At 45.3% G+C, this 24,123-nt stretch overlaps 1 protein-coding gene across 9 annotated transcripts in view; it reads right to left on the bottom strand.

The window, feature by feature from the left end:
• Window positions 1-24,123, bottom strand: part of arhgap44a (Rho GTPase activating protein 44a) — a 314,883-nt gene that overhangs the window by 92,385 nt on the left and 198,375 nt on the right. The gene's annotated exons all lie outside the window — the stretch shown is intronic.

Here is a 24,123-nt window from a genome sequence, read left to right as displayed (position 1 = left end):
CATAATATTCCTTTTGAGGTTTAATTTTCATTTTCGAAAAGGCAACAGCAATCCCAATTACATAATTCGGAATTTGCAGAAACAACACAAACATTTTCGTAGCAAAATGTGTAAGTTTCCATTTCTGTACAAAGTCAGCTACAGTCACTGGGAGATCTTTGGTTCGATTTTTTTGGAAACCTGGTATAAACAAAGTCTCAACCTCGTCAAAAAGGTTGTTTCTTGACAATATGTTGCCATTTGGCATGCTGTGTAACTTTTAAACTTGCCTGTGAAGCACTCACCCTGTACATTAGCTGGAAGGTAGATTTTAGATTATTTGTTGGCCATGTATTTAAAATTATTGCACAAGATTGTAACTATTTTATCTGCATTACATTTCCCAAATTACTCTAATGTATCAATACATTAAGCTGAGATATCCTAACTATATAATTTCTTTGTAACAAATAAGTGAAACACTTCTATTCTGATAGTCATAACAGAGCCCATAGTCTATCGATTAGTTTTCACAATTCTGTAGTACTCAGTATTCCTCTCAGTCTAATTGCTGTTCCTTCCTTTACAACCAGAGCAATTCAGAGCTTCCTGTCCATCAAAATCAGATTTAGTTGCCCATTTCTCTCATTTGTTGTCCATGCCTCTTTGCCATGTGCACGTTTACTGTCATGCATTCCCATGTAACTCCACCTCAGAATGTGGTTTTATGTGTCTGAAATTTATTGAAACACCATAAGAAATAGGATTATGAGTAGGCCATTTGGCCCCTCAAGTCATTCCAGAGCATCACGGCTTATCCAAATTCCTCACATCCATTTTCCTGTCCTTTTCCCATAATCCTCAAGGATTTATCTATCTCACCTTAAATATACACAAGGACTCTGCCCCCATAGCTCTTGGCAGCAAAGAACTCCAAAGACTCACAATCCTCTGAGAGAAGAAATTCCTCCTCATCTCTGTCTTAAATTGATGCCCCTTTATTCTGAGACTACACCCTCTGGTCCTAGACTCTCCCATGAGGAGAAACATCCTCTCAGCATTTATCCTGTTAAGCCCCTTAGGAATCCTATAGGTTTCAATGAGATCACCTCTCATTCTTCTAAATTCCAGTTAGTAGGATGCCAATTTGTTTAATCTTTGCTCATAAGACAATCCCTCCCTACCTCATGAAACTTCTGTGAACTACCTCCAATGACATGATATCTTTCCTTAAATAAAGGGACAAAACTACATGCAGTACTCTAGATTGAACAGCTGCAGTAAGACTTCCCTTCTCTTCTACTCCAACTCCCTTGAGATAAAGGTCAGCATTCCATTAGCTTTCCTGATTACTTGCTGCATCTGTGTTTTAGCTTTCTGTGTTTTGTGTACAAGTCCCCCCAAGTCCTTTTTCTGCAACTTTTTTTTCATTCAAATAACACTTTGTTCTTTTTCTCTCCCTTCTAAAATGAATAACATTACATTTTGAAGGAAGTGATATTTTGCTACTGTTATTTGTACTCCAGTGTTACAAAGTGCTGCTTATGGAGAGTGGGATGCTGTATTATTCCACATGGCAAAGTCTACATTGAAAATAATTAAATATCAGCCTAACCTTTCAAGGTTTTACTGCATACTGCAAATGGGACAGCATCACTCAATTGTGACAGTGTGGCAACCCAGAAGGCACAGCCCTTAATGCTTTGGGGACAAGGGTGCAAATCCTACCATTATAGCTGCTGGAATATAGAGCTAGTCTCAGCGATCATGACCATGACAACCATCATTAATTTTTCTAAAAACTTATCTGGTTCATGAATATCCTTTAAGGAAGGAAACCCTCATCTGGCCTTGTCTCCATGTGACTCCAGATCAACAGCAATGTGGTTGACTCTTAACTGCCCTCTGAAATGGCTTAGCAAACTGCTCAGTTCGAGGGTAATTAGAGATGGCCAATATGTGCTAGACTTGCAAGAAAGCACTTCTTTTAGGCATTAGCAGAAAATTTTTCAGCAAGTTAATTCCAGGATGATAAAGTTACAGGCTTCTTCATGCATACTTGGGGTTAAATGTTTGGGAACCCCTGGAACTTTCATATGATGAAAACAGGCCCTTACTACAAGGCTGAAAGCAATAGGGGCTAAGACCATGTCTTCTTGGCTTGGCATCATTCTGCGCATATAGTATAAATATTAACGATGGGGTATTCAGCCACTCCAAGCTGCAGTTAACAGTCTGTCCAAAATTATCAATATATATCATGCTGGGTGAGTCCTGCTGAAAGCTGCCCCACAAACTGTGCAACTGGTTCGGTTTTTAATTATTAAGCTTAATTTTCAGACATCTCAACCCAAAATGTATTTTGGTACTTTAAGATATTTTAGCAATTTAGTACTGACCTGGACCTTATGTTTAAATGATAGTAGATCACCTGAGACAGGTAGCTGTGCAGTGAGATTGACAATCACGGTCACCAGGTTTATTTTGTGTGCAGCAAATTCTGATGGGACATTCGGGAGGAGACTCAGGTTTGGCTTGGTCAATTCCAATTTGTTTTTAAGCACAAAATGGAGCTTTCAAAATACAATGTTACCACTTTCCCTCAGCTTGCAACTTACTAGGTTAAATAGATCTCTGTATCCATCAACTTGTTAAACCCAGGCTGACAAAACACAGTAGTGTAAAATTCAAATTGCCTCTACAAGGGACCTCACAGCACTGTTTTCTGAAAGCTACATCACAGCAGTTCCAATGTAATAGGTTGTGATGTTTCTTCTGGTCTGAGGAAAGAGCGGCTAACCTCCTTAGAAAAACAATGCGATTGCAGTTTTACTAATCAACCAATACAACACCACTAACTGAACAAAATACTATGCCTCATACAATATATCAAGTTGGTTTTCAAAATCTTACTGATGATAATTTACTTTGTCACTGACTGAAATTTGGAAAATCAAGGCTAAGATATAAATATATCTAATTGTAAAACATTAAGGGTGAATTTGTACATTTATTTTAATGTAACTGAAACTGCCAAGAAGTATTTAATAAATTTATATGTGCAAACAAGTCAAAAATCTTCATAGATAATTCATTCAGTTACACGTAGGGAGTATCTCCCGGCCCCCACACTAGCAGAGAAAGATGGCACTGCTGATGTAATCACTGTGTGCCTGGAGTTAGAAGGGGCAGCTGACTTGGTTCACATTCACTGAGTGTTGTCACTGATGCTCAAGAATCCCTTTCCATCCTCTAATTGCAGCTCAGTTCTGTGTTTTCAATGCTCATCTTTCCTCCTGGCTTCATTCAGCCCCCAGGATCTCTCACTTGCTACTTCACTGGCATCCCGATGGCCTGTGCAATGGTGGTCACTCTGCTCCTGACCCCTCACTGCCTCCCCCCACTCACACTGAGCGAAATGGAGACAGTGAGGCATCAGGTGTGGTGAAGATTAGTGCTTGGAGTGGGGCAATGAGCAAATCGCAATCCGAGGACTTGAATTAATTTTAAACATTCAGGAAACTCCTTCTGATTTGTTTCTATTCTTTATTGCCAGCACCTGGCTGCTGCGTTGCTAGTAGTGACAACACAGGTACTATGACTGCATGGGCAGTGAGTGTGTCCCATCCAGTTGTGGTGACAACAAATGCAATCAGATCTGATTAGAATCAAAGAACATAAGGAACAGGAGCAGGAGTAGGCCACTCAGCCCTTGATATTGTGCCATCAATCAATAAGATTATGGCCTTAGCTCCACTTTTCTTCCTGTCCCTCATAACCCTTGCTGTCAAAAATCTGCCCAACACAATTAAGTATATTCAAAGATCTAGCTTCCACTGGGAGTCAGTGAGAAGAAATTCTTTGTCTTCACCATCTTTGTTGAAACAATGTCCCGAATTCTAGATTCTCCTCCTGAGGTGGAACTATCCCTCAGCAGAAAAAATGTTCTGTGATATACTGCACAAGTTTGGACAGGTGTCACCTTTGCCATACACTGTGCACTATTCATAAAATAACTTCAAAACTTAAATTAGTTCATGTCACAGAGATGTACAGCATGGAAACAGACCCTTTGGTCCAACTTGTCAACCAGATATCCTACATTAATCTAGTCCCATTTGCCAGTATTTGGCCCATATCCCCCTCAACCCATCCAGATGCCTTTTAAATGTTGTAATTGTACCATTCTCCTCCACTTCCTCTGGCAGCTCATTCCACCAAGCACCACTCACTGTGGGAAAAAGTTGCCCTTTTAGGTCCCCTTTTACATCTTTCCCATCTCACCTTTAACCTGTGCTTTTTAGCTCTGGACTCTATCACCCAAGGGAAAAGACCTTGGCTATTTACCCTATCTATGCTCCTCATGATTTTATTTTGAAGCAATTTGGTCAGACAATATTTCCAGTGATGAGGAACAGAGTTTTATTCTTTCATGAGTTGTGGGTATCACTGACAAGGGCAGCATTAGCTAGCCATTCCTAAGTGCCCTTCAAAAGGTGATGGTGAGGTAAAGATTGATACAGAAATGTCCCATTTTCCTTCATTAGAATATAATTTTCACCTACAATTTGATGTATATCAGGTTGTGATAGAGTCTCATACAGATCTGTGCAGGGACAAGCCAAACACAGAGATGCATGAGAATTCCTAGAAGCATGGCATTCCAACCAGAACTCTGTCAACAAACACAGTGACTTGGATCCCATTTACCACCCCGAGAGAAAAACACAGGAAATGACATCATCGTGGGAAATGACATCACCAACCCAAGGAAACCCAAACATATAAATAGGAAGTGGGCTACACCACCAGTGCTTCATCCGGAGGTTCAGTGAAGATGTTACCTAGTATGGTGATGAAACGTCTGAAAACGAACCTTCCAACACAGCCAGCAAACCTACATCCAGATAGTTAGGACTGTTTGCTGTGAAAGAGGCATTGGGAGTTTGAAGGCATATGTATAGACAGATTGAGTGAGTCAGCAAAAATCTGGCACATGGACTGTGCTGTGGAAAAACATGAAGTTGTTCACTTTCATAGATTCCCTATAGGGTGGGAACAGGACATTTGGCCCAACAATTCCTCAGCGACTCTCCAAAGAATAACCCACCCCAACCCATTCCCCTACCCTACATTTACCCCTGACCAATGCACCTAACTTGCACATCCCTGAACACTATAGGCAATTTAGCATGGCCAGTTCACCTAACCTGCATATCTTTGGACTGTGGAAGGAAGCCAGAAGCACCTGAAGTAAACTCACGCAGACACAGTGATAATGTGCAAATTCCACACAGACAGTTGCCCAAGGCTGGAATCGACCCGGGTCCCTGGTGCTGTGAGGCAGCAGTGCTAACCACTGAGCCACCGTAGTAGGAAGAATGAAAAAGCAGAGCATTACTGAAATAGCGAATGCCAGTTTCTAATGCATGAATCTCAAAATATTAGTGTGCATGTATAGTTTATAGTCATAAGCCTAATCAAACATTATCCTTTATTATGAGAGGAATTAAATACTAAAGTAAGGTTTTGATGCTTCATTTATGCAGGGCATTAGTGAGACTGCAACTCAAATACTGTGTGCAGTTTTGGTACTCCTTATTTAAGCAAGGATGTAAATGCATTGGAGGTGATTGAGAGGAGTTTCACTTGACTGATATGTGGAGTGAGCAGGTTGTCTTGTGAGGATCAGGTAAACAGACTGGATTTGTTTCCACTTCAGTTCAGAAGAGTGAGGGACAATTTGACTGAAGTGTATAGGTTCCTGAATGACCTTGACAAGTTTGAAGTGAAAAGGATGTTTCTTCTTGCAGCTGAGTATAGTACTTCCTGCATGAAAAATATTTTTCTCTCATTACATTTCCTTTTTTTTTGGCAAAATGGCTCACATCTATGCCTTCTCAGTCTTAATCCTTTTATGAGGGAACAACTTCTCAGTTCAACTCATTATGAATTTGAAAATCTCTATCAATTGTCCTCTTAATCTTTTTCACTTGAGGAAAACACTAACAATTTCTCGAATTTATCTTGATAGTTTAAATTTCTCCTTCTTGCAATTACTGTTGTTAACTTCCATTAAACTCTCTCCAATGTGTTCACATCCTTCTTGATGTGTGGCACCCAGAACAGTACACAATATTCCAGCTGAGGTCTTACTAATGCCTTATACAAGTTCAACATAACACCCTTATTCCTTTACTCAATGTCCCTGTTAATAAAGCCAAGGATACTTTATCCATTAATTTTTCATTATCTGTCCTTTATTGACAAATGCACATATACCTGGGTCTCACTGTTCCTGCACACCTTTTAGGGTAGCACCCTTTATCTTATACTATATCACTAAGTTCTATCTGCCAAAATGTATCACCTCACACTTCGTTGCATTCATCTCCATCTGCCAATTGTCCACCCACTCAATCAAATTGAAAATGATCTTTTGTTGTTTTTCATTGTCCTTCTCCAATTTACATGCTTCCAAATTGTGTATCATATCATAGATAAATTTAAAAGTTGACCCTGCACTCCAAGATCTAGATCATTAATATAAAGCAGGAACAGAAAAAGGCTTAAAATTGGAGTTTGTACTAAACTCAAATAGGCTGCTGTCGGCTTCCACCAAAAGGCAAGTTCGTTTTATATAAAAATATGCATGAATGGAGAGCTGAATATTACAGGAACTACTGTTCTAGATCAGAGGTTGTTTCCAGCCAATAGGAAGCCTTGTCTACTTTGCCTCTTTCTCTCCTGACTACAAAAACCCTTACTCTTGGGATACTCCCTTCCCCTGCCACTGTCTTCCTACTCATGGATGCATACACCTCTTCTGATTTCTTCACTTTCTGGACTCTTCCGTTTCCCAATCTATCAAGTCCTGAATTCATTCCGCCCTCTTTGGATCACATCCCTTTCATCACAGTCAAATAAAGTCTGCATCGCCCCCTTGATTGGATCCAGTATCGACTGCATCACTGGAATTTCTCTTTCTTTAAGAAGCTACTTGAGGATAGTGCTTGAAGTTCAAATCCTCTGTGCTACTACAGGTTTCCCAACTAGTGCCTGTAATGATTGTAACAAGGTCAGCCAGGTGGACCTTATAGAGTATGAGTTTCTGATTGGGGCTGTTAATCTGGCTGACAGGTATAAACAGGAGTGTCAGAGTTTCTGTTCACTCTGAGAGCTGCATCAGTGTTGAGGAGTGTCCACATGTAAATAAAGGGTGATTTGGTGATGGGACACCAGTCTCTGTGGAGTTATTTCACTGCCCACAGCTCATTATTGCAATGCTTGTGAATTGTAGGTTAGGTGTTTTTTAAGATATTGAAAGCCCTTCCCTTGTTCCTTTTAAAACATTAGATATGCACATGGGCTTTTGTTTAAGGTTTCATCAGAAATCTTTGACAGTGCAATACTCAGTCGCAATCTGTAAAAGTATGTAACGAAAGCTGAGCATTTCTTCAAATAGATTGTTGAATTTTCTTTCATTTCATTTTTGTAAATTATCTTATACATTGTGAATAATTTTGGCATGTTTATTGTAAGGATGTTACATTAAATACATGATTGATTTTGCTTTGTTCTTTAATTGTAGATGTATAACAGAGGCAATTAATATGGAAAGCTCTGCATGACACTGATTACAAAAATAGAAATTGCTGGAAAAGCTCAGCAGCTCTATGAAGAGAAATCAGAGTTTCAATCCACTGACCCTTCCTCAGAATTCAGAACTACATGAAATTAGCTGTCTAATATGTGTACAGTTTTGTTAGAGGCCAAATGGGGCAGCATGGTGGTTCAGTGGTTAGCACTGCTGCCTCACAGCACCAGGGATCCGGGTTTAATACCAGCCTCGAGCAACTGTCTGTGTGGAGTTTCCTCCATATGCTCCAGTTTCCTCCCATAGTCCAAAGATATGCAGGTTAGGTGAATTGGCCATGCTAAATTGCCCATAGTGTTAAGTGCATTGGTCAGAGGGAAATGGGTCTGGGTGGGTTACTCTTCGGAGGGTCGGTGTGGACTTGTTGGGCCGAAGGGCCTGTTTCCACACTGTAGGGAATCTAAATAAAGAACCTGGCTATATTTATATTTAGTCAATAGGTGGGCAATTTGATAGATACAGATGTGTAAATAACTTAATAATTCAGTGAATGCACTCACAACCGTCTGTGATAGTTTAAGGTGGCATGTACTATCCTCTCTTTTGTTCAACCATATCGTGAGGTTAGGATATATCAAGGGAAAATAAAACTAAATCGAGATAATTTATTTGTTGACACCCAATGAATCAGTGTCGCCCTTCAGTAGGGGAACAGGCATATCAAATATCAAGAAATATGGATATATTGGAAAGTTGAAAGCAACAATATACTTTAATATGGAAAAATGCAGAGTAATCAGACTAAACAAGGAAAATAATGCACGGGAATCTAAATTAAACAACTTTGGCTGCATAACACATGGAGCAAGCTGAGAATATTCGTGAAAGGTGCACTGAGTTCAACAACACATTGAATGACAGCAGTGAAACAAAACTAACCAAAGAGGTACACCACATATCGAAAGATAAAAGGAAGTAATTTTAAAATTTTACAGCCAATCAGTAACCCATTATCTTTTGTATATGCGGTCAAGTGATAATTCAACTGAAAACAACAACTACCAAAAGGGATGTGGGCCAAAGTCAGGAAAATGGAGTTGCGCCACAGATCAATCATGATCTCACTGAATGGTGGAACAGGCTCGAGAGGCTAATGGCCTACTCCTGTTCCTATCTACCAGAGAAAGACTCACCAATCTTGGGGAATTTCTCATCTGTTAGTTGCATGGACAATGCAACACAATGAAGCAAAGAGTGAACAGTAGCAGCAGCGTGTATCACCATCACGATACATTACAGCAATTGAGCAAAGCTTCCACAAGAGGAGCTTCCAAACCTGGGACCTGTACCATATGATCCACAAAAACATTGTCGTCTGTGGGTTCCCTTCAGGCCACACACCATCCTTCTTTATTCTCTGTCACTGGGTCAAGGTCCAGGACAGTGCTGTGGGTGTTCATACATTCCATAACTGCAGTTGTTTGGGATATCAGCTTAAGGATGGGTGATGGATGCTGGACTGGTCAGTGATGGGCAATATCTCATGAACAAATTAAGTGCTGAGTGGACTGGCTCATAACATTTTAGTTGTATCTGTTATTTAATATTTAATTTATCAACTATGGATTGTTTGTCAAAACATGGTTAGTTTATTCTGATTTTGGTTTGATTGGATTGGGATAATCATTGGGACGTAATCGATAATAAAACCAAACAAATTTGATCATTAGGATTTAGCAGGATTCGGACATCAGGTACTTAATAAAAACCTCAGTATTGCTTCTCTCCTATGCCACATTAAGAAAATCAGCAATTATATTTTATTTCATGCAACAAGCACAGATTTTAGTGTAATTACTCATAACATCAAAACAGCTTGTGGTTCTTTATTCTTAAAATATTTGAAACACCAGCATGTTGTTATCCTTGAAAGTGGAGTCGCAGGTAGATAGGATAGTGAAGAAGACGTTTGGTATGCTTTCCTTGATTGGTCAGAGTATTGAGTATAGGAGTTGGGAGATCATGTTGTGGCTGTACAGGGCATTGGTTAGGCCACTGTTGGAATATTGCGTGCAATTCTTGTCTCCTTCCTATCGGAAAGATGCTGTGAAACCTGGAATGGTTCAGAAAAGATTTACAAGGACGTTGCCAGGGTTGGAGGATCTGAGCTACAGGGAGAGGCTGAACAGGCTGGGGTTGTTTTCCCTGGAGCGTCGGAGGCTGAGGGGTGACCTTATAGAGGTTTACAAAATTATGAGGGGCATGGATAGGATCAATAGACAAAGTCTTTTCCCTGGGGGTGGGGAGTCCAGAACTAGAGGGCATAGGTTTAGGGTCAGAGGGGAAAGATATATAAGAGACCTAAGGGGCAACTTTTTCACGTAGAGGGTGGTACGTGTATGGAATGAGCTGCCAGAGGATGTGGTGGAGGCTGGTACAATTGCAACATTTAAGAGGCATTTGGATGGGTATATGAATAGGAAGGGTTTTGAGGGATTTGGGCCGGGTACTGGCAGGTGGGACTAGATTGGGTTGGGATATCTGGTCGGCATGGACGGGTTGGATGAAGGGTCTGTTTCCATGCTGTACATCTCTATGACTCGATGACTCTATGCCTTGAGTTTCCAATGGTCACAGAATCATTTCTGCAGGATGCCAAACATTGCGGATATGGAAGGGATTTCTTGGGAAATTGAAACATTTGTGGGGGTAATTCCCCTGGAATCCTCCAAAGTCACCATTTAAATTGCAGAATTTGGAGGGCTATGCTGAAATTGTAAATAACTACTCAAGAAAAAAGTTAGACATTATCCATTCAACTATTCAACTGAGCCCACATTTGCTACATTGTCCTCCCACCCCCACCTAAAATATACCTCCCCCAAACACCTCACACCTCCTCAACCCTGCCCCGATAACCCCTCTCATCCTAGAACCTGAGGTCCCCAGCCTCTGCATGTGACACCCCCTCACCCCAGGGACTCCATACCACCAACCACTGTATCTGGCAGCCCCCACATCCCCGTAACCAACACCCCCCACCACTGGCCCCAGTAACACCCTGTCATCACTCAGAACCTCACAACTCACGCACCCCTCCTGAACCCAACACCAAGCTGTTGAAGCTGACATTAACCGTCAACAACCAGTACTTGAGGCTAGCTCACTCCAGCAGCACCATCAGAAACTTACATCAGCTAACCACTCCGACCAACACAAAACACTACCATTACCTGGCACCCTACCCACATGGCGAGATACCCCCTACACTGGGCACCATACCACTCTGGCATTATACTTATTTGGCACTAACCCACCTCGCAGCCTACCCCCAACCAGACACTTTACCCACCAAGAGCCCTGCATAACATGCAAACTATCTCTCCTAACCTGGTACATTACTTCTCTGGCACCTAGTCCTACTCATTTGGCACCTTACCAACCTAGTACCCGACCTGGCCTCTGGCCCTCTCTGCACTTCTGTACTTACCTTTTGACAGCAGCTCTCCAATTAGCTGTCTGTCATGCTGAACCGTTAAATTTAACAATATGACAACTGATGGTTGTGAGAAAGAGGGCGTGGTTTGCTGACTATTCCATGCTGTGGGGGAGCTGTCAGAATGGAGGTACAGCTCCGTGTTCCTGATGTTGTCCTGATCATAATCTGTGTCAGAAGTGCAGAATTGTTTCATAAAAATGAAAGAGCAAAGTGGTAATCCTCGGAAAATCTGGCCTTTAGGTTAAATGCATCTTGAACTATTAAGAATCCAGTGAAGACTAAAAACCTTTCTCTCAATGGTCTTGCATTTTCCTCGATGCGTATTAGATTCAACATAGATGCTTTCACATTTGTATTGTCATCTTGAAGCAGCACCAAGCACTCACATTTTGCAAAGTTTATAACATAATTAACTTTGGCCAGTCTAATCAAACAGAGCTGTCCCACAAAGATGGGAGGGTTTCTTTCCCAGAGATAGCAACAAGACATGGGCAGCCTGAGCTAAGGGTCACAGTGCAGATCAGCACCTATGGTTCTCACAAATGGATTCATATCCAGTGCAGGAAGAAGATAAAAAGTACCGTGGCACCACCTCCTTACTGTCAGCTGCCAATCAGGGGTATCGCTCAGACTAAATGTCCTACTGCACTTGCATACCATAGGATAACTGTCTGCAAGCCTCTGCATCACATGGATGGTGGAAAATCAAGGACAGACAGTCATCTCATGCTGTCAGTGCTGAAATACTTCCTGGGCACTGTGTCTCCCAATCACATACTGGGTAAAGCCTCAGGACCTGGTATGGTGATGTATGCTCATATAACGCACATAAATCCATTCCCATCATATTCAATCCTCTGCTTCTCAGGATCAGATCATGCTCTACCAGCTATTACTGTATCATTAGAAAATTGGGTTACATTACACTCTAGCCCCTCTTCCAAGTCCTTCATAGACATGGTAAAAATATTGAGAGCATGGCAATCCACTAGTTTCAGCTTTCCAACCTACAAAAGCTTCCTTAATTCCAAATATCTATCTCCTGTGTATTAGCTGAATCCATCCTAATACATTACCCCCAATAAAGTGCAATAACCAGTGATGTGGCACTGTATTGAAGACCTTTTGGAAATCTCCTTACATGCATCCATCATTTCCCTATCTATACTTTGTCTGACACTGAGAGCTGTCCACATCTTCCACTCATGACTTGTCTCTTTTACTTATTTCCACCCAAACTGTTTCCACATCACAATCTATTTCCCCTATATTAATATTCACTCCCACAATGACGTCTTCCTTTATTAACAAAGCTAGTCTACCTCTTTTTCCTTTTGGCCCATTCTTCTAGCACCTTGAGTACCCTTAATATTGAGTTCCCCCCCTTGGTCAACCTACAACTGTGTATCTCCATAAAATCAATTATATCACATTTATGCATTTCTATTTTGCCATCAACTCATCTATCGTGTTAGAAATGCTACATGCATTCAGTAAAGAGCCTTAACCGTTGATATTTGGCCATTTTTACTTAACTCGGGTTCTAATTTTACTGCACTCTTCTATGTATATTTTCTACCTATTGTCACATTTAGATAATCATTTACCTCTTCACTAACATGCAACTCTGCTCTCTGGTACTTTTTATTGACATTTTTTAGAACTTGTTACTTTTAGAACTTTTGAATGAATCCTCCCTCCCATGAATTTGTTTAAAGTCCTACCTACAACCCTAGTTATTTGGTTTGTCAGGACACTGGTTTCAGCATGGTTCAAATAAAGCCAGTTCCAACAGCACAGCTCTATCTTTCTCTAGTATTGATACCAGTGACCCACGAATCGGAGCCACAACAGGTGGATCCTTCACCTCTCACTTCACATTATTCTCCATCTCAGAACTGAGGTCCTAAAACTTGGTATCACGTAGGTAACACAGCCTTCAAGACTTACTTGCCTTTGCTGCAGAGAACAATATGTACCCCTAACAATTTTATTCCTGATTACTGCTACATTTCTCTTTTCTCCCTCTTTCTTGAATGGCATTCTGGACCACAGTGCTGTGATCCTCCCTGACACATGTGGCCTTATACATAGAAGGTGCGAGATAACAAGAGTCCAGAGAAAGTATATTCCTGTCAGGGTGAAAGGGAAGGCTGGCAGGTATAGGGAACGCTGGATGACTAAAGAAATTGACAGTTTGGTTACGAAAAAGGAGGAAGCATATGTCAGGTATAGACAGGATAAATCGAGTGAATGCTTAGAAGAGTATAAAGGAAGTAGTAGTATACTCAAGAGGGAAATCAGGAGGGCAAAAAGGGGATATGAGATAGCTTTGGCAAATAGAATTAAAGAGAATCCAAAGGGTTTTTACAAATATATTAAGGACAAAAGGGTAACTAGGGAGAGAATAGGGCCCCTCAAAGATCAGAGCTGAAAATGTGTTGCTGGAAAAGCGCAGCAGGTCAGGCAGCATCCAGGGAACAGGAGAATCGACGTTTCGGGCATAAGCCCTTCTTCAGGAATGAGGAAAGTTTGTCCAGCAGGCTAAGATAAAAGGTAGGGAGGAGAGACTTGGGGGAGGGGCGTCGGAAATGTGATAGGTGGAAAGAGATCAAGGTGAGGGTGATAGGTCAGACTAGGGTGGGGGCGGAGAGGACAGGAAGAAGATTGCAGGTTAGGAAGGGGGTGCTGAATTCGATGGATTTGACTGAGACAAGGTGGGAGGAGGCGAAATGAGGAAACTGGTGAAATCCGAGTTCATCCCTTGTGGTTGGAGGGTTCCTAGGCGGAAGATGAGGTGCTCTTCCTCCAACCGTCGTGTTGTTGTGGTCTGGCGATGAAGGAGTCCAAAGACCTGCATATCCTTGGTGGAGTGGGAGGTGGAGTTGAAGTGTTGAGCCACAGGGTGGTTGGGTTGGTTGGTCCGGGTGTCCCAGAGGTGTTCTCTGAAACGCTCCGCAAGTAGGCGGCCTGTCTCCCCAATATAGAGGCGGCCACATCGGGTGCAGAGGATGCAATAGATGATGTATGTGGAGGTGCAGGTGAATCTGTGGCGGATATGGAAGTTTCCTATGGGGCCTTGGAGGGAGGTGAGGGGGTAGGTGTGGGTGCAAGTCTTGCACCTCCTGCGGTTGCAGAGGAAGGTGCCGGGAGTGGAGGTTGAGTTGGTGGGGGGTGTGGATCTGACGAGGGAGTCACGGAGGGAGTGGTCTTTACGGAATGCTGATAGGGGAGGGGAGGGAAATATATCCTTGGTGGTGGGATCCGTTTGGAGGTGGCGGAAATGACGGCGGATGATGCGCTGTACATGGAGATTGGTGGGGTGGTAGGTGAGGACCAGTGGGGTTCTGTCCTGGTGGCGGTTGGAGGTGCGTGGCTCAAGGGCGGAGGAGCGGGAAGTGGAAGAGATGCGGTGGAGGGCATCGTCGACCACATCGGGGGGGAAATTGCGGTCCTTGAAGAAAGAGGCCATCTGGGTTGTATGTTTTTGGAACTGGTCCTCCTGGGAGCAGATGCGGCGGAGTCGAAGGAATTGGGAGAATGGGATGGTGTTTTTACAGGGGGCAGGATGGGAGGAAGTGTAGTCCAGGTAGCTGTGGGAGTCGGTCGGTTAGTAGTAGATGTCCGTGTTGATTCGGTCACCTGAAATAGAAATAGAAAGGTCGAGGAAGGGGAGGGAGGAATCTGAGACTGTCCAGGTGAATTTGAGGTCGGGGTGGAAGGTGTTGGTGAAGTGGATCAACTGTTCAACCTCCTTGTGGGAGCACGAGGCAGCGCCGATACAGTCATCGATGTAGCGGAGGAAAAGGTGGGGGGTGGGGCCAGTGTAGTTGTGGAAAATGGACTGTTCCACATATCTTACGAAGAGGTAGGCATAGCTAGGGTCCATGCGGGTGCCCATGGCTACTCCTTTCGTTTGGAGGAAGTGGGGAAAGAGAAGTTGTTCAGGGTGAGGACCAGTTCAGTCAGTCGAAGGAGGGTGTCAGTGGAAGGGTACTGGTCGGTACGGCGGGAAAGGAAGAAGCGGAGGGCTTTGAGTCCTTCGTGATGGGGGATGGAGGTGTCCAGGGACTGGATGTCCATGGTGAAAATAAGGCGTTGGGGACCGGGGAAGCGAAAACCATGGAGCAGGTGGAGGGCATGGGTGGTGTCCCGAACGTAGGTGGGGAGTTCTTGGACTAAGGGGGACAGGACGGTGTCAAGGTATGCGGAGATGAGTTCGGTGGGGCAGGAGCAGGCGGAGACAATGGGTCGGCTGGGGCAGTCAGGTTTGTGGATTTTGGGCAGGAGGTAGAAGTGGGCGGTGCGGGGTTGTGGGACTATGAGGTTGGAGGCGGTGGATGGGAGATCCCCTGAGGTGATGAGGTTATGGATGGTCTGGGTGATGATGGTTTGGTGGTGGGGGGTGGGGTCATGGTCAAGGGGGCAGTAGGAGGAGGTATCTGCGAGCTGGCGTTTGGCCTCAGCAGTGTAGAGGTCGGTGCGCCAAACTACTACCGCGCCTCCCTTGTCTGCTGGTTTGATAGTGAGGTTGGGGTTGCAACGGAGGGAGTGGAGGGCTGCGCGTTCCGAGAATGAGAGGTTGGAGTGGGTGAGAGGGGTGGGGAAGTTCAGGTGGTGGTTAATATCGCGGCGGCAGTTGGCTATGAAGAGGTCGAGGGCAGGTAGGAGGCGAGCACGGGGTGTCCAGGTGGATGGGGTGTGTTGGAGGCGTGAGAAGGGGTCGTCAGAGGGTGGGCGAGAGTCTTGGTTAAAGAAGTAGGCGCGGAGGCGAAGGTGGCGGAAGAATTGTTCGATGTCACGCCGCGTGTTGAACTCATTAATCCGAGAGCGTAGGGGAATGAAGGTGAGGCCTCTGCTGAGGACTGATCTTTCATCCTCAGAGTGGGGTAGGTCTGGAGGTATGGTGAAAACTCGGCAGGGCTGGGAGCTAGGACCTGGTGTGGGGCTGGAGCTGGGTGTGGGGGTGGGGTTAGGACTGGGGGCAGGGACGGAGATTGGCGTGGGGGCGGGGTTGGGCGTGGTGATGGCGATAGGCGAAGGGGTGGGGTTAGACGTGGTGACGGAGATCGTCGTGGGGGCGGGGTTCGGCGTGGTGACGGAACTTGGTGGGGGGGCGGGGTTCGGCGTGGAGATCGGTGTGGGGGCGGAGTCACATGCGGCATTGTGGGCGTGTAGGTTAGTGACATCACTGGGGGCGGAAGTGGCTGCTGCGACCACAGAGACAGAGTTATTCCCCATAGCCGCGGAGGTCGCGAATCTGTCGGCGATTGTCTTCATGGCAATCGTGGAGGCGGTTGTCGACCTTTCTCGACCCTTCCTTGACCTTTCTATTTCTATCTCAGGCGACCGAATCAACACGGACATCTACTACAAACCGACCGACTCCCACAGCTACCAGGACTACACCTCCTCCCATCCTGCCCCCTGTAAAAACGCCATCCCATTCTCCCAATTCCTTCGACTCCACCGCATCTGCTCCCAGGAGGACCAGTTCCAAAAACGTACAACCCAGATGGCCTCTTTCTTCAAGGACCGCAATTTCCCCCCCGACGTGGTCGACGATGCCCTCCACCGCATCTCTTCCACTTCCTGCTCCTCCGCCCTTGAGCCACGCACCTCCAACCGCCACCAGGACAGAACCCCACTGGTCCTCACCTACCACCCCACCAATCTCCATGTACAGCGCATCATCCGCCGTCATTTCCGCCACCTCCAAACGGATCCCACCACCAAGGATATATTTCCCTCCCCTCCCCTATCAGCATTCCGTAAAGACCACTCCCTCCGTGACTCCCTTGTCAGACCCATATCCCCCACCAACCCAACTTCCACTCCCGGCACCTTCCACTGCAACCGCAGGAGGTGCAAGACTTGCGCCCACACCTCCCCTCTCACCTCCCTCCAAGCCCCAAAGGAAACTTTCATATCCACCACAGATTCACCTGCACCTCCACACACATCATCTATTGCAACCTCTGCACCCGATGTGGCCGCCTCTATATTGGGGAGACAGGCCGCCTACTTGCGGAGCGTTTCAGAGAACACCTCTGGGACACCCGGACCAACCAACCCAACCACCCTGTGGCTCAACACTTCAACTCCACCTCCCACTCCACCAAGGATATGCAGGTCTTTGGACTCCTCCATCGCCAGACCACAACAACACGACGGTTGGAGGAAGAGCGCCTCATCTTCCGCCTAGGAAACCTCCAACCACAAGGGATGAACTCGGATTTCACCAGTTTCCTCATTTCCCCTCCTCCCACCTTGTCTCAGTCAAATCCATCGAATTCAGCACCCCCTTCCTAACCTGCAATCTTCTTCCTGACCTCTCCGCCCCCACCCCAGTCTGACCTATCACCCTCACCTTGATCTCTTTCCACCTATCACATTTCCGACGCCCCTCCACCAAGTCTCTCCTCTCTACCTTTTATCTTAACCTGCTGGACAAACTTTCCTCATTCCTGAAGAAGGGCTTATGCCCGAAACGTCGATTCTCCTGTTCCCTGGATGCTGCCTGACCTGCTGCGCTTTTCCAGCAACACATTTTCAGCTCTGATCTCCAGCATCTGCAGACCTCACTTTCTCCCCTCAAAGATCAGCAAGGCAGCCTTTGTATGGAGCCACAGAAAATGGGGGAGATACTAAATGAATATTTTGCAACAGTACTTACTGGGGAAAAGGATATGGAAAATATAGACTGTAGGGAAATAGATGATGACATCTTGCAAAATGTCCAGATTACAGAGGAGGAAGTGCTGGATGTCTTGAAACGGTTAAAGGTGTATAAATCCCCAGGACCTGATCAGGTGTACCCGAGAAGTCTGTGGTAAGCTAGAGAAGTGATTGCTGGGCCTCTTGCTGAGATATTTGTATCATCGATAGTCACAGGTGAGGTGCCGGAAGACTGGAGGTTGGTAAACGTGGTGCCACTGTTTAAAAACGGTGGTAAAGACAAGCCAGGGAACTATAGACCGGTGAGCCGGATGTTAGTGGTGGGCAAGTTGTTGGAGGGAATCCTGAGGAACAGGATGTACATGTATTTGGAAAGGCAAGGAATGATTATGGATAGTCAACATGGCTTTGTGCTTGGGAAATCATGTCTCACAAACTTGATTGAGTTTTTTGAAGAAGTAACAAAGAAGATTGATGAGGGCAGAGCAGTAGATGTGATCTATATGGACTTTAGTAAGGCGTTTGACAAGGTTCCCCATGGGAGATTGATTAGCAAGGTTAGATCTCATGGAATACAGGGAGAACTAGCCATTTGGATACAAAACTGGCTCAAAGGTAGAAGACAGAGGGTGGTGACGGAGGGTTGTTTTTCAGACTGGAGGCCTGTGACCAGTGGAGTGCCACAAGGATTGGTGCTGGACCCTCTACTTTTTGTCATTTACATAAATGATTTGGATGCGAGCATAAGAGGTACAGTGAATAAGTTTGCAGATGACACCAAAATTGAAGATGTAGTGGACAGCGAAGAGGGTTACCTCAGATTACAACAGGATCTGGACCAGATGGGCCAATGGGCTGAGAAATGGCAGATGGAGTTTAATTCAGATAAATGCGAGGTGCTGCATTTTGGGAAAGCAAATCTTAGCATGACTTATACACTTAATGGTAAGGTCCTAGGGAGTGTTGCTGAACAAAGAGACCTTGGAGTGCAGGTTCATAGCTCCTTGAAAATGGAGTTGCAGGTAGAACAGGATAGTGAAGAAGGCATTTGGTATGCTTTCCTTTATTGGTCAGAGTATTGAGTACAGGAGTTAGGAGGTCATGTAGCGGCTGTACAGGACATTGGTTAGGCCACTGTTGGAATATTGCGTGCAATTCTAGTCTCCTTCCTATCGGAAAGATGTTGTGAAACTTGAAAGGGTTCAGAAAAGATTTACAAGGATGTTGCCAGGATTGGAGGATTTGAGCTATAGGGAGAGGCTGAACAGGCTGAGGCTGCTTTCCCTGGAGCATCGGAGGCTGAGGGGTGACCTTATAGAGGTTACAAAATTATGAGGGGCATGGATATGATAAATAGACAAAGTCTTTTCCCTGGGGTCGGGGAGTCCAGAACTAGAGGGCATAGGTTTAGGGTGAGAGGGGAAAGATATATAAGACACCTAACGGGCAACATTTTCACGTAGAGGGTGGTACGTGTATGGAATGAGCTGCCAAAGGATGTGGTAGAGGCTGGTACAATTGTAACATTTAAGAGGCATTTGGATGGATATATGAATAGGAAGCGTTTGGAGGGATTTGGGCCGGCTGCTAGCAGGTAGGACTAGATTAGGTTGGGATATCTGGTTGGCATGGACAGATTGGACCCAAGGGTCTGGTTCCATGCTGTTCATCTCTATGACTCTAACCCCATACCAATTGGATAAAGGCACTGGTTGAGACTCCTCCAAAGCTAAATTCTTGATCTCCATGTCCGCCTCACATGCAGTCACAAAGTCCTCTCCCAGACTTTCCAATTCTGAAGAAGGGTCAGTGGATCCTAAACATTGATTTTGCTTTTTCTCCTCAGATGCTGCCAGATCTTCTGAGTTTCCCCAGCAACTTCTCTTTTCATTTCTTAATTCCAGTTAGTTGCAGTTAATTATTCGTGTATGCTAATGTAAGCATTATCTTGGCATAATCGTCAAAGTAAGACAAGTCCAGGAAAAATGCAGACAGCAGCAACTCTCAGATCACATGGCCTTATTTGACCTCACAGAGGGCTCTGAATCTATCAACCAGGATAGATTATGGTGGACCCTCCTCAAATTTGACTGCACACAGATATTCATCAGTATCCTCTGCCTGCTACATGATCCAGTGCAAGCTATGGATCTCACCAATGATCCACTACTGATTCATTACAACTGCAAATTGGGGTCAAGCAAGGCTGCATCACTGCACCCATGCACTTCTCCATCTAACTCACTACCATACTCCACTCCAAAAAGTTCTCTGAAGCTTCTCTACAGAATGAAGGTTGCGCTGTATGACCTACGTTGCCTCCAGAACCAGATCCAAGACCATTCCAACTTCTGTCTTCGACCTGCATTGCGCAGCCAATGCTTGCCTGTGTGCACAATCAGAGACTGAGCTCCAAACCATAACTCCGAACCTTCACAGAGGCCCATGAGACAATAGGCCTTAGGCTAAACATCCGGAAGACAAAGGTTTCCCATTCCTAACCCACGCAACACTGTCCCAACTATCAAAATCAACACCAAACCACTGAATAATGTGGACTGGAGGATGGTGTGTTGCCTCTCTGGTGCCAGGGTCAAGGATGTTTATGAGCGGGCAAGGGCATAGGACATTTTCAAAAGAGAAGGCGAGGAGCCAGAGGTGGTGGTCCATATTGGTACTAAAAACATAGGCAGAAAGAGAAACAAAGTCCTGTCAAGGAAGTTCAGTGAGTTAGGTAGGAAGTTGAAAAGCAGTACGTCTAGGATTGTAATCTTGGGATTACTCCCTCTGCCACAAGGCAGTAAGGCTAGAAATAGGAAGATAGTACAGTTAAATATCTGGCTAAAGAGTTGGTGTAGGAGAGAGGGCTTCAGGGAGATGGATATTGGAATCAGCGCAGGTGGGACCTATACAAGGTGGGTTGCGCTTAAGCTGGAAGAGCACCAATATCCTGGCAGGGACGTTTGCTAGTGCCACTTGGGGGAGTTTAGATTAGTAAGGCAGGGGGGTGGGACCCAAAGCAGGATGTCAGAAATGAGATCTGTGACAACATTAGGCAGGAACTGGGGAATGTAGATCAGGGGCAGATTTTTGAGGGTAAATCTACATCTATCATATGGGAATCTTTTAAAAGCCAGTTGGTTGGTTAAAGCATGTTCCTGTGAGAATGAAGGATAAGGATGGCAGGATTCAGAAACTTTGGATGTCAAGAGAAATTGGGAACTTAGCAAGAAATAGGAAGCATAAATAAGGAGGAATATAAAGAAAGCAGGACAGAACTTTAAACAAGAAGTTGGGAGGGCTAAAGAGGCTCTGAAATTACCTTGACAAACAGATTAAGGAAAATCCCAAGGCTTTTTATAGGTATATAAGGAGCAAGAGGGTAGCAATGGAAAGGGTAGGTCCATTCAAGGACATAGGAATATATTTATGGTTGAAGTCTGTGATGATGATGCTTCTGTCAAAACAAAAAAGATATTGAGTGTTCTGAAAAGCATTAATTTAGTCAGGGCCTGACGGGATCTAGCTCAGAATGTTGAGGGAGGCAATGGAGGAAATTTCTGGGGCCTTGTACAAAATCATTGTGTCCTCTTTATTCACAGCCGAGGTCCCAGAGGTCTGGAGATGATGCAAGGTTGTTACTCTGTTTAAGAAGCGCACCAGGGATAATCTGAGAAATTATAGGCAGGAGTGCCTTATGTCAGTGATACGGAAATTATTGGAGAAGATGCTTAGGAACAGGATTTACTCACATTTTGTAAAATATGGACCTATTAGTGACAGGCAGCATGGCTTTGTGCCAGGAAGGAGAAAGTGAGGTCTGCAGATGCTGGAGATCAAAGTTGAAACTTTATTGCTGGAACAGCACAGCAGGTCAGGCAGCATCCAGGGAACAGGAGATTCGACGTTTCGGGCACAGGCCCTTCTTCAGGAATGAGCAGAGAGTGTTCAGCAGGAGAAGATAAAAGGTAGGGAGGAGGGACTTGGAGGAGGGGAGTTGGAAATGTGATAGGTGGAAAGAGGTCAAGGTGAGGGTGATAGGTCGGAGTAGGATGGAGGCGGAGAGGTCAAGAAGAAGACTGCAGGTCAGGAAGGCGGTGCCGGGCTGGAAGGATCCGGCTGAGACAAGGTGGGGGGAGGGGGAATGAAGAAACTGGTGAAGTCCAAGTTCATCCCCTGCGGTTGGAGGGTTCCCAGTCGGAAGATAAGACGCTCCTCCTCCGACCGTCGGGTTGTTGTGGTTTGGCGGTGGATGAGTCCAATGACCTGCATATCCTCGGTGGAGTGGGAGGGGGAGTTGAAATGCTGTGCCACAGGTTGGTTGGGTTGGTTCGTCCGGGTGGCCCAGAGGTGCTCTCTGAATCGCTCCGCAAGTAGGCGGCCTGTCTCCCCAATATAGAGGAGGCCACACCGGCTGCAGCGGATGCAGTAGATGATGTGGGTGGAGGTGCAGGTGAATCTGCGGCAGATTCACCTGCACCTCCACCCACATCATCTACTGCATCCGCTGCAGCCGGTGTGGCCTCCTCTATATTGGGGAGACAGGCCGCCTACTTGCGGAGCGATTCAGAGAGCACCTCTGGGCCACCCGGACGAACCAACCCAACCAACCTGTGGCACAGCATTTCAACTCCCCTCCCACTCCACCGAGGATATGCAGGTCATTGGACTCATCCACCGCCAAACCACAACAACCCGACGGTCGGAGGAGGAGCGTCTTATCTTCCGACTGGGAACCCTCCAACCGCAGGGGATGAACTTGGACTTCACCAGTTTCTTCATTCCCCCTCCCCCCACCTTGTCTCAGCCGGATCCTTCCAGCCCGGCACCGCCTTCCTGACCTGCAGTCTTCTTCTTGACCTCTCCGCCTCCATCCTACTCCGACCTATCACCCTCACCTTGACCTCTTTCCACCTATCACATTTCCAACTCCCCTCCTCCAAGTCCCTCCTCCCTACCTTTTATCTTCTCCTGCTGAACACTCTCTGCTCATTCCTGAAGAAGGGCCTGTGCCCGAAACGTCGAATCTCCTGTTCCCTGGATGCTGCCTGACCTGCTGTGCTGTTCCAGCAATAAAGTTTCAACTTTGTGCCAGGAAGGTCATGTCCAATAAAGTTAATAAAGTTTTTTTGAGGAAGCGACAAAGCTGATTGATGAGGGCAGAGTGGTCGATGATGTCTATATGGATTTTAGAATGGCCTTTGATAAGTTCTGAGGAGAAGGTGAGGTCTGCAGATGCTGGAGATCAGAGCTGAAAATGTGTTGCTGGAAAAGCGCAGCGGGTCAGGCAGCATCCAGGGAACAGGAGAATCGACGTTTCGGGCATTCCTGAAGAAGGGCTTATGCCCGAAACGTCGATTCTCCTGTTCCCTGGATGCTGCCTGACCCGCTGCGCTTTCCCAGCAACACATTTTCAGCTTTGATAAGTTCTGCCATGGCAGGCTGAAGGTGAAGTCACATGGAATCTGTGGTGAGCTGGTCAGATTCACACAGGACTGGCTTGGCTTCAGAAGACAGAGATTGGCAGTGGAAGGGTGTATTTCTGACTGGAGACCTGGGGCCAGTGGTATTCCACAGGGTTCAGTGCTGTTTGTAATATATTAAAATGATTTTGATGAGAATGTAGATGGCCTGATTAGTAAGCCTATGGATGACACAAAGACTTGGGGAGCTGTGGACAGTGAGGAGGATTGCCAGAGATACAGCAGGACATTGATATGCTGGAGACTTGGGTGGAGAAATGGCAGATGGAATTTACTCTGGACAAATGCAAGGTACTGCATTTTGGAAGGCCTTATGCAGTGTAAGTGTACAGTAAATAGCAGAACCCTTAGCTGCATTAAAATACAGAGGGATTTAGATGTGCAGGTGCACAGTTCCCTGAAATTGCCAACACAAATGGATAAGGTGATCAAAAAGGTATATGTTTGCTTGCCTTCATTGTTGGGGGAGATAGTATAAAAATTGGAAAGTCATGTTGCAGCTATATAGAACTTTAGTTCAGCCAAATTTGGAATATTGCATATAATTCTGGTCATCACACTATCAGAAGGATGTGGAGGCTTTGGAGAAGGTACAGAAAAGAATATCCAGGATGGTTTGGAAGGGATTAGCTATGAGGAGGGATGCGATGAACTCAGTTTTAATTCACTTGAACAGTGGAGCTGAGGAGTGGTCTGATAGGTGTTTACACAATTAGGAGAGGCATGGACAGAATGGATGATTGCAATCTTTTTTCCAGGGTAGAGATGACAATTACATGGGGACATAATTCTAAGGTAAAAGGTGGAAAGTTTAAAGTAGATGTCAGAGACATTTTCTTTATGCAGAGGGTGGTAAGTGGGTGGAACGCGCTCCAGAGGAGATGCTA

The sequence above is a fragment of the Chiloscyllium plagiosum genome, unplaced genomic scaffold (genome assembly GCF_037043375.1).
Source record: "Chiloscyllium plagiosum isolate Xiang-an unplaced genomic scaffold, Cpla_swu_hap1 HiC_scaffold_25, whole genome shotgun sequence".
Lineage (NCBI taxonomy): Eukaryota > Metazoa > Chordata > Chondrichthyes > Orectolobiformes > Hemiscylliidae > Chiloscyllium > Chiloscyllium plagiosum.
Note: the sequence above shows the minus strand (reverse complement) of the source record. Positions and strands in the feature narration are given on the sequence as shown.